The following is a 13014-nucleotide window of genomic DNA, read 5'->3' on the forward strand; positions in this document are numbered from 1 at the left end:
CAGTTGTGACTCATTTTATCCAAGGTTTGAAGCATGTGTTCCCTCCTATCCCTTTTGTGATGCCCTCTTCCTCATGGACATCTGACTCAGTCCAACTTTGGCACCTGACAATGCCATGGCAATCCCCGCAGGCTACAAGATTGCACAACAGGACCTTCATCAGAAGCCAGGAAGGGGACTCTGGTTCATCTACAAAGACACCATCATCTGCCCAACAACTACAGAGAATGCCACTCCATTCATGGAACATCTGCATTTCAAGCTTCAAATCTCCAAAACATTCACCCTTAACAAGCCGTCAATTACCAACTGCCAGGACCGCAAGCCACTTTCACCAAGCTGATTAGACTTAATCACCGCTCACAATCGACTCCAAATCCTTCATACTTCACAGAAACCTCAACTCTCACCTGGATGACAGAACTGACCCCTACTCATCATCACTCCTAGAAAGCCTGAACAATATCTACTAACCCAGCTCGTCACAGAACCCAAACACATGACCGGCCACATACAGGACCCCATCTTCCCCTCCACCTTCAAGTTCAACTCCACCTCACCCCTTACATGAACTGACCACTCCATCATCCACTTTCAAATCAACACATTGCAGACCAAAGCAGCCACCAACATTGCCCTAACCAGCCGCAGAAGGAGCAACATTTCGGAAGCAGACTGCCCTCCACACAGACCCTCTCAACCTTCCGGATAACATCAACAAGGATATCAACAACTTTAGCAACTGGATCAAGAACTGTACACTCTCCTTCGCACCCATCAAACTCAACAAACTGAATCAATGCAACAAGCAAGACAGCTGGTACACAAGGACTTCGGGGACATCAAAAGATACTGCAAACAACTAGAGAGAAAGTGGAGAGGCAGCCACGAAGACACAGACCGAACCACTTTCAAAGCTGCATTAAGAAAATAACACCAACAACTTGGAAATACCAATAAAAGCAAGCTAGTTAAATGTATTGAAGGTAACTCCAACAGCAGCAAAGAAATCTTCTTGACCATCAAAGATTCACCACACACGCGGCCTCCATCAACCACCCATGTTAAGAATTCTGTGATGACCTATCCAGCTTCAACAGCAAAATCACAAACATCTACAGCAACTTCATTTCCCAATCAGATCCAAGAGAACTCATCACCAACTTTCCTTTCCATCACCAATCATGACAAATACCTGATCAGATTCAAGTCATTCACCAGCCAACAAACCGCCTCAGTCGTGCAGCCCATCCACTCTGGGTTCCCTTTGGACCTGTGCTCCCACCACATCTATAACCTTGTCACATCCCCAATCAACACAGCTCTCACCCACATCATAAACACCTCCATCACCTCTTCTACCTTCCCATAAGTCTGAAAGGGCACAGTGGTCAACACCCTCCTAAAGAAAGCTTCAGCTGACCACAGCTAACTGGCCAACTCCAACCTATCTCCCTGATTCCCTACCCAACAAACAACTCACAAGCCACCTTGAGCTCCAACACATACTGGACAACACTTAGGTTTCAGAAAGAATCACAGCACAGAAACCACACTCATCACAGCCACCGACGATGTCAGGACCTTCCCTAACTGAGGCAAAACAGCTGTCCTCATCCTGCTCAACCCTTTGTGGCTTTTGACACCGTGTCCTACAACACACTAATCAGAAGACTCCATGATGGCAGAATCCAAGGACCAGCACTCAACTGGATTGACTTCTTCCTCACAGGAAGAATACAAAGATTTAGACTACCACCCTTCACATCCGATGCCAAGAAACTTGTATGTGGATCCTCCAGGGTACATCCCTCAGCCTGACCCTGTTGAACCTCTACTTTGAGCCACTTGCCAACATCATCAGGTCTCAAGGCATCACCATCCGCTACTACACAGAAGACACCCAACTCATCCTCTCCCTAACGGACAAGACACCCACCACCAGAATTAACTGCATGAGCCTAATAGCGGAATGGATGAGAACCAACTGCTTGAAACTGAACTCCGACAAGGCAGAACGAATAGTCTTTGGTAACAAGGACTCACTGTGGGAGTCCACCGGGTGGCTGAATGAACTAGGGTTCACACCAACACCCTCCAACCATACCAGGATTCTAGGGTTCATCCTCGATGACAAGTAGAACATGACGGTACAGGTCAATGCAGTGAGAGCTCCACCTGCTTTCTCAACCTATGAATGCTATGAAAAATCTTCCAGTGGTTCCCACAGAACAACAAACGAACCGTCACTCAAGCACTCACCTCAAGCCAACTCGACTACAGTAGCACACTGGATTCCGAAATTTCCAAGGTACTCTTTTCTGCTGAAGGTGGTCACTCCTTTTCATGTCAGCCAGAACTTCACGCTGCATTTTTTGCCCCACCTAAAAATTGCACCAAAGAATATCTGGTGGATGATCAGCTCTTCATTGCGTTCACTGGAGCAAAAGTGGTACGTTTGTGCAGAAACTCTCCATTTCTCTGCAGTTTGTACTCTGTACTAAGATCTGCTACGCACTAGCAAAGAAGCAGCCCCCTGTGGACTTAAAAGCCCATTCTACCGGGGCAAAGGCCACTACTTCTACGTTGGCTAGTAGGACATTCACCAAAGTTGGCACATGGGCATCACTCCACATGTCAATGAAGCACCACTGCTTGGATAGGCAGGACTGTTAAGATGGCCATTTTACCCATTTTGTCCTCTTAAGACCTTTTGGTTTAAGCCAGTTCACAGTCCCATATCCAGTGAGGTCTTGCTTGGGTTTCCATTCTAAGGTGAGGAGTCTGCAGTTAGAAGTCTGTCAGAAGAATAAATTACTCAGTAATGCTTTTTTTGGTAGTGACTCCAGCTACAAATTCCTCACCAACTCTCCCATCCTCCCCGTTTTGTGGCAACAGTCACAAAGGATACTGATGTTGGTGCTGCGGTGGTGCTTATGTGGGTACCGCTATGTCATTTCCAACGCAGTCAACATCGACGCAGAGCCACCCATTGCCACCTATATGTGCGGAGAGGTACTGCTCAAGGTTTTCAGGATCCAGTTTAACTCCTGGAGAATATTCTAAGGAGAGAAGTGTGCAATTAGATAGTCTCTGCTAGAATAAGTGTTACCAAAGGTAAGTAACTTATTAATTATCCACAGAAATATACTAGGCAGCAGGTGTCTTAACCCCACAAGATATTTTAAAATATAGTTTCTTCGTGAACAACTAAGTAAGTCTGAGCAGATTTATTATCACCTTTGTCCCTGTTGCCAATTTCATTGTATTGTAGTTTTACGAAAAACATAAATGTATAAGTTCACTGTCATACACCACTCTTCCTTCAACCTTTGCGTTGCCACACCCTGACCTTCAATTTATGGGTTCCTGAAGTAAATGTTTTCTAAGTGCACCACTACTTCTAAGAAGACTTACCGTCTGTAAATCCCTGAAGTAAGTTCTCTTCGACTGGCTTCTTTTGTGTGACTTTGATAAGTGACCTGGTTTATTCCCACTGAAACATTTCTTCCCAAGGCAGAAGACAAACGCCCGCACTGCAACACCATACGACCAAGGATAAAGGTGCTCATTCATTGATTTTTAAACGCACGCCCACCATCGGGACGGTGCACCTCACTAGCTAGAGATACAAACTAGTCCTTTTAAAAAAGTCCTTCCCATAGTTGCAAGGACCAGGGTGCAAAATCATGTTAAGTAGACGTTGATAAGAGTGCAAGGACTGCCGCGTAAAGTGTTCTTTCTGGGAAAGCGTGCCTAGCTCGAAATGCATTGGGGAGTTCAAACTAAGCCTGGGAAGAGTTTGTATATTGCAAAAAAAATCTGCCGCGCTACGCGGAGCTCCGCAAGCGGCACTGTGTGATTTATGCACAGCGCTGCTTTTGCTGCTTGAGTAGAATTTTACTCAAGCTGCAGCTTTCTCAACACGAACAGTTTTTCAACGCAAGCAGTCTCGTGCATACGTGACCACTCGCAATGAGAAATCTGACCGCTTGCGTTGAGAAATCTCGCCGGCAGTTTGATTTTCCACGCTCGCTAACTTGATGTTGATGAGCGTGTACGAGGAAAGATCTCGTCGAGAGGTAGATTTTCCTCGCTCGTGCTCGCAAACTTGATGTTGACTAACGCGAGCGAGGGGGAAAAAACTCTGCAAAGCAGAGTTTTTCGGTACTCCACGAGCTCCACGTAATGCGGAGTGCGTTAATCTCCGTGAGCGGAGTTCACTGCCCAGACTTAGTTCAAGTGGGGTTTTTCATTAAGGTTACCAAAAGGTTGCTATTAGACTCCTTTGGCCCACTCCTATTCCCCTCTTCTACTAATCAATCCAAGTAGGTTTAGATGCAATCCTTTTTTCTCTCAACAGGGAGGACTATCAAGGATTAAGCTTCGGTGATGAAGCAGCAGCGGAGATACTACGAGCAGCGACCCTGTTGGGATCTGATGGCATTTCAGCCTCGGTCAGTCAATCAGAGGATTGGTCCTCTCTATCTAACATCAAGCATGAGTGGCTCAAGGTTACTCTACACGGGGCTATGATGACCGAATATTTGAGAGCAAATATAGCTCCTAATGGCCTCATTGTAAACAACTTTCCCCGTCTCTTTTTAGAAGATGCTACTTTCAAGAAGGAATGGTCCCTAGTTGCTTGGAAATGCACTAGGGACTGGCTGATTCTAATCATAAACACAGCAAAAAGGATTGCAGACGCCCTATTAATTAGAATCCAAGCAGCAGAGGGTGCTATCAAAGTTACGATTCAGACGGCAGCCTACAAGAGCAAATTATCGGAAATAAATGCGGAAATTGCAGAGAATAGAGAATATCTCATGAAACAAAAGATTTCTAAATTGCAAAAAGACATCCAAAAATTCTCAACCGAGAAAGTCTATCCTTACCTCAAAGCAGACTACACGAGTTCCGTAACTGGATACTCCTCAGATGATAGTTCCAATACTTCACGAAGGGGTTCCTCATCCAGTAACGACTCAAACACTGGGAGTTGGAACAATAGGAAGACACGAACCTACCAACCACCCATGTTTCCTTCTTACAATGCCCCGCCCTACCAGGGACCACCTTTTTGGCAATACCCATTATATCCACAAGGCCCACCACCCTTTTACCAAGCTGGACCTGCTCCTCCTTTTTTAGACAGAGGTTGGGGCAGAGGAAGAGGGCGCAGAAGAGGCCAAAAAAGAGTGCAATGGCAGGACCAACCAACAGGATCAGTGGAAACCAGGAGTCAGACCAAGGGGAAAAAAAATTGATTGTCAATCTGTCTTCCAGAACCATTTCACATACTGAGGAACAGGTCTTGCAAAAAGGATTAGGCTTTGTTCCTACTCCAAGAACCGACACGTTCAGGGATCGTTGCGAGATACAAAGCTTTTTCCGCAAGATCCGCCTCCAGGCTTTTTTCCAGGACCAACCGGCATACACTGTCATTGATTCTGGCCTGCATAAACCATCAATTTCACTCCTACCAGTGCAATGGTTCCTAATGAGGTCCTCACCTTTGAGCAAGCAGTGCTGAAAGATTTCAACTCCAATGCTAACTCAGCCCCTTTCCATAATCTCTCCACCGAGGAGACAACTGCTATCAGGGCTCTGGCAAACGATGAGGCTATTACGATCAAACAAGCCGACAAGGGTGGGGCAACTGTAATTATGAACACAGTAGATTACAATATCGAGTGTGAGAGACAATTAGGTGATAGAAGATACTACACTCCAATAAGAGAGAACCCCACACAGAGATTACTTAAAACCATCACAGCTATGACATTTTCAGCTGAATCAGTAGGGTGGATCTCGAGAAAAGAAGACGACTTCTTAACAACCAAGGAACTGGTTGTGCCCTACTTCTATTGTCTCCCCAAAATTCATAAAGGGATGACACCTGGACGCCCTATCGTGTCTGGCATCGGTTTTGTACTAGAGCCTCTCTCCAAATTTGTGGATCACTTCATACAACCCTTTGTCAAGGAGACTCCTTCTTTTGTGAAGGACACAACTGATGTGTTGCGTCTCATCGAGGGGGTCCAACATCCAAATGAGGTGAACCTTCTGGTGACATTGGATGTTAAGGCCCTCTACACCAATATTCCCCAAAGAGCGACCTTAGATGTCATTGAAGACAACTTAAATAATGCCGAGTGGAATTCCCCCACCCCACTGTCATTCATTATGGAATGTGCTACCATTGCACTCACAGAGAATTACTTCCAGTTTGGTACCCAACTTTTCCATCAGACCCAAGGTACTTCAATGGGTAGTACCTTTGCTCCTAGCCTGGCATGTCTTTACGTGACGGCTTTTGAAACACGCAAGATTCTTCACCCTGACAATCCGTATTTTTCCAACATCCTACTGTGGAAACGGTTTATAGATGACATCCTCATCCTCTGGAAGGGAGAGATGACCAAATGCAATGAGTTTTGCACTTGGATTAATACCCTTAACCCGTTCTTGAAATTCCCCAAAACGATTTCTACGAGCGAGATTACTTTCCTAGATCTTTTGATTAGGTTGGAAGCAGGGATGATTTCCACCACGCTTTATCGTAAACCTACTGACAGAAACAGTCTTCTCCTTTTTAGTAGCCATCACCCCAGGGCATTGAAACACAATCTACCTGTTGGACAATTCCTCCGTATCAGAAGGAACTGTAGCACCCTGGTTGACTATAAAAAGGAAGCAAACACGTTGAAACAAGATCTGCTTCAACGTGAAATCCTAAACAGGTGATCGATGATGCTTACAAAAGGGCGCGGAACAACAATCGAGAGGGTCTGTTGGAGGACAGGATTAGAGAACCAGATTCTACCATCACATGTGTTACTACTTACACCCCCGATTCCAAGCGGTTAAGAAACATCATTCGAAAGAATTGGGGGATTCTCAACACTGGCACATTGAACCTCTCTATACCTAGATTCGCTTTCAAACGAACGAGCAACATAAAAGATATGTTGATACACACTAGACCTAAGAAACACCACAACATGATACAGAACACTCTTTGGGACCTGCCACCAGTCCAGGGACACTTTCCTTGTGGCTCTTGTTCTGTTTGTCCCCAAACTAAGGTCACTAAACAACTGAATCTCTCAAATGGTGTCTTGTGGCGGTTGACAAAACATACCAACTGCATCACAGCCAACTGTATTTATTTGGTGAGATGTACTTGCAACCTTATCTACATAGGGATGACAACAAGACAAGTGAAAGTACGTATGATGGAACACAGAAGCACCTTTAGATGTGCTAAGACTAACACTAAAATGACTACCCACTTTAAAGAAAGACAACATCCTCCCGATTCTTTTGAATGGTGCATTTTGGAAGCGCACCCTGGCATGTCGAAGGACGCCTTGTTCCGTTTAGAACAACGATGGGTCCTTAGACTGTCATCTTATAAATCAGGACTTAATGAAGACATCCCCTGGAGCCTGTTGATCTCATAACTGAGTGTTTTATTCAGTAATTCATCTTCTCTGATTTTCTGTACATACTTATACAACATCTTATTTAGACAACATGAGTTCCAAGCAGGGTTTTTGCCTTGACCAAACACCAATTTTCCCTTATTGGCTCGGTCATTCCTAACTGGAGGCTTGATACTAGCTAGAAATCCCTTGCTCCCATCTCTGTGGTTTTTATAACAAGATACTGGTAATAATATTTTTGACATCACTGGCCTCTTTAACCGTGTCTTGATTTTTTTATTATTTAATAAGCATCTTTCTGCACCACCTTTACCCTTATGTTCATATTTGGTTTCTTACTCCCCTGTTAATATACGTTGTTGGGGGTACCTGTGTGATCGGAATTCACGCCCTTCACATATTATAAACCATTCCACACAGCGATCGCACCTTCTGGTTTGCTAGATTACGAGTGGTCCTTCTTTGATTGCGTGACTCTGCTTGGGTCACGTTTTTACTCTTCCAACATGGCGCGGGTTAGTGTACGGCGCTCTAGTTTTCAATGCAACCACCCGGAAGCGCAGGGGACACGTACTCCACGCCTTGCCTTCCTATATACTTGTCTGTAACATCCCGGTCATCAGACCGTGTGGACCGGCGGATCCGTTTGGGGTAGGATTAACTCTGTGATTCTACTAAGGAACCGTGAGTAATCATACCGCTTCTATTTTTTTACTTCACGCAACAGTACAGCCGTATGTTGAGGCCCGCGAGACTCCCCGCTAAGATTGGCATGAAACCCCTGCAACAGTAAGCAATTCTATATTTTTAATGTTGTTTTCACTTGCCACTTGGAGGATATTAGTTTACGCGGGCTTATGCCGCCTCTATTTAACTTGTTTTGATTCTACCACTTACTGATTGAAGTATACTAGTTCCTAAGGGCTTTTTGTCCTCCTGGTCAGCACCTTAACACGCTATGCGTCCAGTACCATTTGCAGGGGTGAGAGTAACCCAAACGGCCCCTGGATACACATATGCGTATCTGACCAACTTTACAGTGATTTTAACTGCACTGTTGATTACCAAGATGTTGTTTTTTATATTAGGCAATCTATCTGATATGATCCTGAGACTACCATCTTTGCTGATTATGTTCAGCATCCTCTTAAGAACTAACATGATTTTACTATATATCAGGACACTAGACTTCAGTGTCGACGGCGACCGGTACCATTATGGCCCGGAACGGACTCAATGAGGGTGAGATACTCTCTTGTGGTGTGTCAATCTGTTTTTGGAACAGCTAGACCTTCCATGTCAAATCTCCACTGCGAAAATTTACTTTTTTATTTAAATTTTTTTTATCCTTATCCTTCATCACTATAGTGCTCTCAGACTGATTGAATACTGTTTGAATGCATCAGGCATGTCACTGCCCATGGGTCAATTGCATGTGTTTGATGCACTGGCACCAATTTTGAACCAATAGTATTGGCTATTATTGAAATGATACTGTACCACTTTGTTTTCTGACTGTTCTAACTGTTTTTATCATTACAGGTTAATACTTGCTAATCTTTGTTGATACCAAAGATACCCCCACATTTTTTAGGGTGCTGTAAAGGTGGCCGCTTCTCACTGGCTGTGTTGGGTGACCACCACCAAAAAATGTGTAGGTAGTACTTGATAAGGTCCTGAGGAATTGCCATCAAGTTTGATAATAGGGCAAGAAACATGTCGACCTCTTTTTTTAAGCGTATTAATGCACAACATTGAGTGACGATACGCGATTTTTTCATTTTTAATTAGGGAATTAGCCAACCTCATTAAAATTATTTTTGATTGGACTATTTTTCTCTATTTCAACTTCACTTTACACTCCACATTCACCTACACTAGGACCCTTACTCACACTTCACCTGTTGGCTTTCTTTGGAATAAAGATCTCCGTGAAGTAGGCCCATCACGGGCGCCTGATCGGGCATTGCAGCGCCGGCCCGAGTAGGAGCAGACCCGATGATGAAGCAAGACACCTACTTCTCGGGTGTGTGAGGGTCTTTTTCCAACAAGGAGATCGCTCTCCTGTGTTTCACTGGTTCAACCCTACAGTTATTACATGTCATTTTTTCTATTTTTTCTTTCTGATAGGAACTTCATACTTTGTGTTTTCACAAAAGAGTTTGTGAACTGCAAAAAATAATTGTCCGCGCTACGCGGAGCTTCGCAAGCGGCACTGTGTGATTTATAAATGCTGTTCGCAGTGATTTTCAGTGCCAGGTGCTTGTCTGCACTGTGCAATCATCGCGAACGGCATCTGAAAGAAACACGTTAGTTAGATTCCTCACCTTAGAATATCCCCAGGCGTCAGACTGGATCCGGAAGATTTTTCATCAGCAATACCCCTTGCGCGTCGCTAGGCGTCGTCTGCGGCTCCGCGTCCGTCGTCGGCGTCGTGCGCCGGAATGACGTCGTCGGAGTACTTAGACGCCGCCCTCGCGCGCTGACGTCAGTACTTCTTTTTTCCGCGCCAGTAAGCGCAGATCCGGGAGAGCTACCCCTTTAGTCACTTTTTGACTAACTTTTTCGATCCTTTTTGATCTTGTCTCGACTCCGGTGCCGGTAGGATGCCTGGTTTTAAAGCCTGTGCTGACTGTAGCCGCTTGATGTCGGTTACGGACCATCACCGCCGGTGCCTTTACTGCTTGGGCCTCGACCACGACGCGGAGTCGTGTTCGTACTGCAAGGCCCTGACCTCGAAGGCTAGACTGGAGCGGTCCCGTAAGCTTCTCGAGATTCGCCACTCGGCTCCGCACCCCTCTCGATCCCGGTCCAGGAGGAGGTCCAAGGATCGGTCGCGGAGCCGCAGCCGACGTCATCATCGGTCGTCGGGATCCGAGTCTTCGGGTAAGTCGAAGCACTCCAAGAAGTCCAAGAGGCGACACCGCTCTTCGGACTCCCCTCGCCGGTCGCGCGACTCGGCCGAGGGTCAGGGTGGTTCCACCCCCGCGGCTCCGGCGGAGCCGCAGGCGCCGCGCAAGTCCCCATACCCACCGGTCCCTGGGACTGACGCGACGCCGGCGGAAGTCAGTGCCTTCCTCTCGGCATGAGGAACCTGGCTCCGCCGTCGACGCCCGCTGGCGCGCCTTCGGTCCCCGCGGACCCGACTGGGCAACCTTGCCTGCCAGCGGCTCCGGCCTCGACGCCGCAAGCGCCCGAGGGACCCGTTCCCGAGTCCCCGCCGACGCCGGTCGACCTCGTCACGCCTCCTCCGCCGGCGTCGACACCGGTACCACCTCCGACTCCGCTCGGCGTCGAGCCCCGGTTCAGCCCCACTCCGGGCCCGGCGCCGATACGGCGTCGATGGACGCCGCGTTCGGCGCCGCTGGAGACACATTTTGTCTATCGCCCGGCTCCGATCCTTCCTCCTGCATACCAGGAATCGGATGATGGGGGTGAATGGGAGGGATCCGAGGATCCTATGGCCGCTCAGGCTCAACTGTCACAGGACTGGGCAGATGAACTGGGGGAGGCCAGTGGTCTGGATACCTCTCCGGACACTGGATTCATCTCTCCTCCGACTGTGGCTTCGGAGGAGGGTGCTGCTTTCTCTGTGGTGCTGCGCAAGGCGGCCGCAGCCCTTGGGCTCGAGCTACCTGCCGTGGCTGTGAGGACTAACGTCCTCACTGAGGTGCTTCAGTCTGCAGCAAGCTCCACTGAGCCTCTGCTGCAATTCAATGAGGCCCTCATTGACGTTCTGCAGGGCACCTGGTCCAAGCCCTCCACAGTTCCTCCTGTGGACAGGAACGTCGCCAGGCGCCACCGCCCTGCTCCGGGCGACCCCAGTTTTCTGTCCCAACACCCTACCCCAGAGAGCCTGGTTATCCAGGCCTCTACCTCCCAATCCTCCTTCCCGACTGCTCCGCCGGACCAATATTCCAAGAGACTGGAACAGTTTGGCAAAAAGCTGTTCTCCTCCCTTAGTTTGGGCCTGCGGTCTTTGAACACCGCCTGTCTCTTGGACCGTTATTCCCACTCTCTGTGGGATACGGTGGAGGATGTGCTGCCCCTGTGTCCGGAGGAGGTCCAGACACGACTTACCCAGGCTCTGGCCGATGGGAGGAATGCAGCGTGACATGCTATCCGATGTGGGCTTGACACTACGGACTCGCTGGGTAGGGCAATTTCTACCACAGTGGCGCTTAGACGTCACGCCTGGCTGCGGTCCACGTCATTTTCGGGCGATGTCCAGAGCACTCTCATGGACATGCCCTTTGATGGCACTCGCCTTTTTGGCGAGAAAGCGAACAGTGCGCTGAATCGCTTTAAGGACTCCCGGGCTACGGCCAAGTCCTTGGGCCTCTCGGCCCCGCGGTCGCAAACTTCCGCCTTTCGCCCCTTTCGTGGCCAAGGAAGGGGTGCTTCCTCACGTACGCCTAGCCACCAGCCGCAGAACCAACCTGCGCGCGGACGTGGTTTCCGCCGAGGCGGTTCTGGAGGACGACGCGGTCAGCCCACATCCACCCCGGCAGCATCCGCCTCAAAGCCTTCCTAGTCCGAGCTTTCAGGCCCATTCCACGCCAGTGGGCGGCAGAGTTCGCCATCACCTGCTCCACTGGCGGTCCATCACATCGGACAGGTGGGTGCTGCAAATCGTCCGAAGGGGCTACTCCCTCCCCTTCGAGACGACCCCTCCAGCCATGCCACCGCAGCACCACCGTATCTCGGGGGATCATTTGAATCTTCTCCACGAGGAAGTTTCGGCCCTCTTTGCCAAGGGGGCCGTCGAGCGCGTTCCGAGCCCAGAAGTAGGTCGTGGTTGTTATTCCCACTACTTTCTGGTTCCCAAGAAGGGCAAAGGGGGCCTGCGCCCTATCTTGGACCTTCGGAACGTCAATACCTTCCTCCGGAAGGAAAGGTTCAAGATGTTGACTTTGGCTCAGGTTCTAGCTGCCCTAGACCCCGGAGACTGGATGGTAGCGTTGGACTTGCAGGACGCATATTTCCACATCCCCGTCCTGCCGGCCCACCGGCGTTACCTGCGGTTCACGGTGGGCCAAGAGCACTTTCAGTTTACCGTGCTCCCTTTCGGCCTCACCAGTGCCCCTCGGGTGTTCACGAAAGTGATGGCGGTGGTCGCAGCTCATCTGCGCAGATCAGGGGTTCCAGTCTTCCCCTATCTCGACGACTGGTTGTTGAAGGCGGGCTCGCCCCAGGCAGTCGTCTCCCACCTCCAGACTACGGCGGATCTCCTGCATTTGCTGGGGTTTTCCATCAACGTGCCGAATTCACACCTGAGTCCCTCTCAGAAGCTCCTCTTCATCGGAGCGGTTCTCGATTCGGCGCAGTTCCGGGTCTATCCGCCGGAACAGCGGGTCCGGGATATTCAGGCCCTGATTCCCATCTTTCGGCCTCTATCCTGGGTTTCGGTCAGGCTAGTGTTGCGGCTTCTGGGGCTGATGGCCTCCTGCATCCTACTAGTGCATCACGCCAGGCGGCGCATGCGGGCTCTGCAGTGGGACCTGAAGTTTCAGTGGGCCCAGCATCACGGCAACCTGTCCGACCATGTCTTGATCTCGGAGGGCAC

At 48.8% G+C, this 13014-nt stretch overlaps 1 protein-coding gene across 1 annotated transcript in view; it reads left to right on the plus strand.

The window, feature by feature from the left end:
- Window positions 1-13014, plus strand: part of MDN1 (midasin AAA ATPase 1) — a 2002810-nt gene that overhangs the window by 1110187 nt on the left and 879609 nt on the right. The gene's annotated exons all lie outside the window — the stretch shown is intronic.

The sequence above is a fragment of the Triturus cristatus genome, chromosome 6 (assembly GCF_964204655.1).
Source record: "Triturus cristatus chromosome 6, aTriCri1.1, whole genome shotgun sequence".
NCBI classification, from domain to species: domain Eukaryota; kingdom Metazoa; phylum Chordata; class Amphibia; order Caudata; family Salamandridae; genus Triturus; species Triturus cristatus.